We start from the raw sequence: 6,446 nt of genomic DNA on the forward strand, positions 1-6,446 counted from the left end.
ACCCAAGGTCGCTGGCTCAAGCAAGGGGTTACTCAGTCTGCTGAAGGCCCGCGGTCAAGGCACATATGAGAAAGCAATCAATGAACAACTAAGGTGTTGCAATGCACAACGAAAAACTAATGATTGGTGCTTCTCATCTCTTCGTTCCTGTCTTTCTGTCCCTGTCTATCCCTCTCTCTGACTCTCTCTCTCTCTCTGTCTCTGCAAAAATAAATAAATAAATAAATAAAATTAAAAATAAATAAAAACAAAAAAAATAAAAATAAATTTGGGGTCTAAAACTAGATACGTCTTATACAGTGGTTGTACATTTTTTACTTGCATTTCCCATAATTTGACAGTGATGAAGAGTTGTATGAATTTTATAATGAGTAAAATTTGAATTTAGTAACTGTGTAATATCTTTTTGTTTAAATTTCAAGCCCCAAAATTAAGGTGCATCTTATACATGGGAGCATTTTATACATGGGGAAATATGGTAAATATTTAATATGGCAGCAACGCTGATGGGAGGGGGTATGGTTTCGTTTTTTTCCACTAAAATGTTATTCAGTGACCATTATCTTAAAGTCAATCGTGTCTTGGGAAGGAGAAAAATGTGAAGATATTGTCCTCACTTTAAAATGAGACTGAAGCAATAAATAAATAAATAAATAAATAAATAAATAAATAAATAAATAAATAAAATGAGACTGAAGCAAAGATAGGAACTAGGTCCTATTTCTAATAGGTGAGAAATGGGAGAAAACCTGACAATCTGTCTTGAAAGCCTCCACTCTGAGTGACACTTTTGTATGGCATAAAAAATAGTTAGTCCCCATAGAAGAAACTTGCATGGGAGGGTACTCAGCCACAATACTAACTCCGCCCAGCCGCCGACCATCAGCATGTCAGTGTCCATGTAATTATTTGACAGGCATTGGCTCTGCACCAACAGCCTCACACTGTGCCAGCAGCTGTGCTTCTGGTGGGAAGAAAAAGCTATCCTTTCCCACATGGAGCCCACAGACCAATGGGAGAGACAGACCTCAAACAGTGACAACAAGAGATAAACATAGAATTGGAAACTACAAAGCATCCCAAGCTGAAACACAAGACACGATAATAACTTACATCAGAGGTCCAAGTGTAGCCTGAGGCATCAGGGACAGCCTTTACTGAAGATATGATTTTGTAGCTCATTTAAATAATACCACTGAGACTGGGCAAAGGAGGGTCCTGTGGTAGGACCTGCTGTGACAGGAATAATTTCCGGGAGTCAACAAACAATTCCAGTCAATGGAAATAGCATGAGCAGGCAGTGGCACAGTCGATAGAGCATCGAACTAGGATGTGGAGGACCCAGGTTCAAGACCCTGAGGTCGCCAGCTTGAGCACAGGCTCATCTGGTTTGAGCAAGGCTCACCAGCTTGAGTCCAAGGTTGCTGGCTTGAGCAAGGAGTCATTCAGTCTGCTGTAGCCCCCTGGTCAAGGCGCATATGAGAAAGCAATCATTGAACAACTAAGAAACCACAATGAAGAATTGATGTTTCTCATCTCTCTCCCTTTCTGTCTGTCTGTCCCTATCTGTCCCTCTCTCTGACTCTCTCTGTCTCTGCCACAAAAAAAATAAAATAAAATAAACATGAGCAAAGGCCCTCCGGTCAGAGGGAACATACTGCGTTTGTAGTCTAGAAAGGTCAAGGAGGTTTGAGGGGGAGAGTTTGCATAGAATAAGACCAGACAGGCTTATGGGTCATGGTGGGTGTATGGCCAGTGGCCACTGCTGTCGTGGCCATGCAGGTTCTCATTGGATTCAGGCAGGTGGTAAAGAAATAGTGGAGCCAAAAAATGGGGGGCCATTCCATTTATTAAAGTCTCATATCAGCAGACAAGCAAACAAGCAGGGAAGACCGCTTCCCTCTCATTTAGAGCTCCCAAAGCTCTGACACATTCTCCCATTCCACAACCCAGAAAATCTTCTCTAGTTCCTCCTGGAATCAAAGACCCCCACCAGCCTCAGCAGAGCTCTCAAAACCCCTCAGCTCTGGTTCTACATCCACACTCCCTCTTCTCCCTGCAAAACCCAAGCAGGGGTAAAAATCCCTTCTCTAGCAAACATTAGCAATACCATGCTCCCTCCCAAGCAGGAAGGCAATCTGCAATTTGCAATCTGCCACCCTTAGGGCAACCACTGCAGCCTTTCACAGACTACATACACATGGCGCTGTCCAGACCAATGCAAAATACAAGCAAGCAAACCTAAAAAACACATTTTACAAACTTATTTGCCCAACAGTGAGGATAGGGCCATGTAAAGCCAGTAGCCACAGTCACCATCACAGCCACCTGGCCCGTGCAGGTTCTCATTTAATTAGTACAGACGGTAATGAAACAATGGAGCCAAGAACTGGTAGGCCATTAACTTTAATCCTAGCCTGCACCTGCGGGCAAGATACAGTGGGAAAACACTTCCCTTTCCATTCAGGGCTCCCAAAGCCACTGACTCATTCGAGTTTCCTAGAATCAAAGGTTTCTAACCTCACCAGCCTTATTCACCTCTGTTCCCCATCTTCTCTCTGCACAAACTCTGCACAAGTTGGCTTCTCCTTCAGCACTCCACCATCTTGGCCGCTTGTCCTCTGCTCCACGTGCCTTTTCTCTGCTCTCCTCCAGCATGGGCTCTTCTGCCCCATTTTATAGTGTAGAAATCAAAACCTTTAATCCAATATACAAACAAGGAAGTCTGTGATGCAAAGTCACTTATGTGAGGCATAATGGGATTCCTCATGAGAGTGTACCACCCCACATCATGCAACAGTCAAGGTAGGGGAAAAGCTTATTGCTGAGAAGATCTTAGTATTAAAAAGATGGGAAAGGCTTGGTCTTAAAACTAAGCCTTAGGTTATAATGATCCTGCCGGCTTACAGCCTGTCTCCCACACCCAATGCAAACTATAAGTGAGCAAACATATATATCATATTTGCAAACTCATTTGACCAACAGGCCATTTACCCTACAAGCAATAGGAGGTGACTACTTTTCTATTTTAAAATCTTGAATGGACAGAGATCTTATGGTGACAGTTGGGTATGCAAATAATTTCTGCTTTATATCAATCTAAGTTTTAAAGCAGTGGTAGTCAACCTGGTCCCTACTGCCCACTAGTAGGCATTCCAGCTTTCATAGTGGGCAGTAGCAGAGCAACCAAAGTATAAATAAAAAGATAGATTTAACTATAGTAAGTCGTTTTATAAAGATTTACTCTGCCAAACTTAGTGAAAATCTGACATAAAGTACTTGGTAAGTAATTATTATTATATGCTTGAACTTGCTGTAACTCTGCTTTATAAATTTTATAAAGTAGCCCTGGTTGGTTGGCTCAGTGGTAGAGCATCGGCCTGGCGTGTGGAAGTCCCGGGTTCGATTCCCGGCCAGGGCACACAGGAGAAGCGCCCGTCTGCTTCTCCACCCCTCCCCCTCTCCTTCCTCTCTGTCTCTCTCTTCCCCTCCCGCAGCCGAGGCTCCATTGGAGCAAAAGATGGCCCGGGCGCTGGGGATGGCTCCTTGGCCTCTGCCCCAGGCGCTAGAGTGGCTCTGGTCGCGACAGAGCGATGCCCCGGATGGGCAGAGCATCGCCCCCTGGTGGGTGTGCCGGGTGGATCCCGGTCGGGCGCGTGCGGGAGTCTGTCTGAATGCCTCCCCATTTCCAGCTTCAGAAAAAAAAAAAAAAAAAAAAAGAAGTACACAAATTTTATAAAGTAAAGTTACTTCCCTACTTTATAAATCACCATTACTGTGGAACCGGTGGGTGGTTAGAAAATTTTACTACTAACAGAGATACAAAAGTGGGCGGTAGGTATAAAAAGGATGACTACCCCTGTTTTAAAGCAATATGGTATAACAAAGTGGAAGGCTCTATTAAAATAGTTGGGGTTTGGCCCTGGCGGGTTGGCTCAGCGGTAGAGCGTCGGCCTGGCGTGCGGGGGACCCGGGTTCGATTCCCAGCCAGGGCACATGGGAGAAGCGCCCATTTGCTTCTCCACGCCACCCCTCCTTCCTCTCTGTCTCTCTCTTCCCCTCCCGCAGCCGAGGCTCCATTGGAGCAAAGATGGCCCGGGTGCTGGGGATGGCTCCTTGGCCTCTGCCCCAGGTGCTAGAGTGGCTCTGGTTGCGGCAGAGCGACGCCCCTGAGGGGCAGAGCATCGCCCCTGGTGGGCGTGCCGGGTGGATCCCGGTCGGGCGCATGTGGGAGTCTGTCTGACTGTCTCTCCCCGTTTCCAGCTTCAGAAAAATACAAAAAAAAAAAATAATAATTAAAAAAAAAAATAGTTGGGGTTTATGGCTACAAATATGCTAAAAGTGAATGTGTGACTGTAACAAATGCAGGATGGGACAAAGGAGGTTTACAGTTGTGAGTACACAAAACAGAGTTTATTCTTGTATTATTCATTAATTTTTACATTATTTTTCATACGAACAAGTGTAAACCTACTTTTGCCCCACCCTGAAAATGTTACACATCAATGAAAAGCTCAGAACTAAATCATGAGTTCTTTTGCTGGACCGCTTGATATTCATCAATAGCCCACTGGTTAGAATCAATTTCAGATACACAGAGGTGTTCCCAGATGAAAGGAGCGTTTGCCAGTCATAGGGAACATCAGGGCTGGACTGTCACATTTAGGAAGGGACAGTCACTTAGGGACAATCTGCCTCTTGGCTGAGAGTATTGTCACTGGCTTCCTATTGGTATAAGATAGCAACAACTACACAATAACAGGTTGTCCTTCCTCTGTGAAGGAAAACTCCAGTGCATGTGCTGGCCACAGAGTAGGAGGTGCTGAGCAGTAATAAGCCGCCCTCACCCTAATGACTGGAAATGACTAAATTCATCCGAGGGAAGAGATTGGCTCTGAGGCTCCCACAGGAGTAAATATTAGGGAAATAGCCCACCTGGCCAGTCTTGCAGCCAGAAGCCACTCCCTTCCTGAGGCTAAAGGACCACTAAAGTAATCCAAAAGAAAACGGCCTGGAGGACCAGGAAAAACAAATTTACAAAAGAGGTGTGGTGAGTTAGGAGTCCTATTCTTGGATTAGAGGACCTTAACATCAGGACATATCCGATATGGTACTCGTGGGAGTGTCAACTGGCTCAAACTTTTGGAAAACCATTTTGATAATGTATACCAATAGCCTTAAAAATGCTCATACACTTTTTTGTTTGTGTTTTACAGAGATGAGGACCATTTATTAATCACAGCAATAACAGTAACCAGAATGATGGCACTTTTGCACCAGGTCCCTGAGCCTCAAGTTCTTCAGGGTAATACCAAAGGGCCAGGTGACACCTGCACACACAGTACAAGAGAGGAACCCTGAGTGTAGAGAATCCAACAATGCTATAGTGCAGTGGTCCCCAACCTTTTTTGGGCCACGAACCGGTTTAATGTCAGAAAATATTTTCATAGACCGGCCTTTAAGGTGGGACGGATAAATGTATCACGTGATCGAGACAAGTGTCAAGAGTGAGTCTTAGATGGATGTAACAGAGGGAATCTGGTCATTTTTTAAAAATAAAACATCGTTCAGACTTAAATATAAATAAAACGGAAATAATATAAGTTATTTATTCTTTCTCTGAGGACCGGTACCAAATGGCCCACATACCGGTCCGTGGCCCGGGGGTTGAGGACCACTGCTATAGTGAGCAGTAAGTATGCCTGCCCTTCATTACAGAAGGATTTCTGCCTTTCTAGGTCTTCATCATACAAATATTCATAAGAGGATATTCCAGGACAAAGGGCAATTTGTGCAAAAAAAATGCCTATACGTTTTGAACCCATAATTCTATTCCTGGAAACTTAACTCAATGGAATAATCAGAAATATGCAATTCTCACAGTCTCATTATTTACAGTGATAAAATGTTGGAAACAGTTTATATATCTAGCTATAGAAAAATGATAGAATAAATTGCAATATATGCAGAACACAAACTATGTTTAGCTGCTGAAAGCCATGACTTTAAATGATGACAATGGAAAGTATAATTCATTAAGTTAAAATGCATTTTATAAAACTGTATATACACTACAATTTTTTTTAAGATTCTATTGATTGACTTTAGAGAGAGAAGAGAGAGAGAAGAGGGGCAGAGTGGAAAGCATTCACTCATAGTAATTGCTTCTCATATGTGCCTTGATCAGACAAGCCCGGGGTTTCAAACTCATGACCTCAGCATTCCAGGTTGACCCTTGATCCCCCGTGCCAGCACAGGTCAAACTACAGTACAATTTTAAACACACATATATACACATTTTTTTTTTTTTTAGAGAGATATAGAGAGAGTCAGAGAGAGGGTTAGATAGGAACAGACAGACAGGAATGGAGAAAGATGAGAAGCATCAATCATCATTTTTCGTTGTGACACCTTAGTTGTTCATTGATTGCTGTCTCATATGTGCC

This window comes from Saccopteryx leptura, chromosome 1 (genome assembly GCF_036850995.1).
Source record: "Saccopteryx leptura isolate mSacLep1 chromosome 1, mSacLep1_pri_phased_curated, whole genome shotgun sequence".
In the NCBI taxonomy this organism is placed as follows: Eukaryota; Metazoa; Chordata; class Mammalia; order Chiroptera; family Emballonuridae; genus Saccopteryx; species Saccopteryx leptura.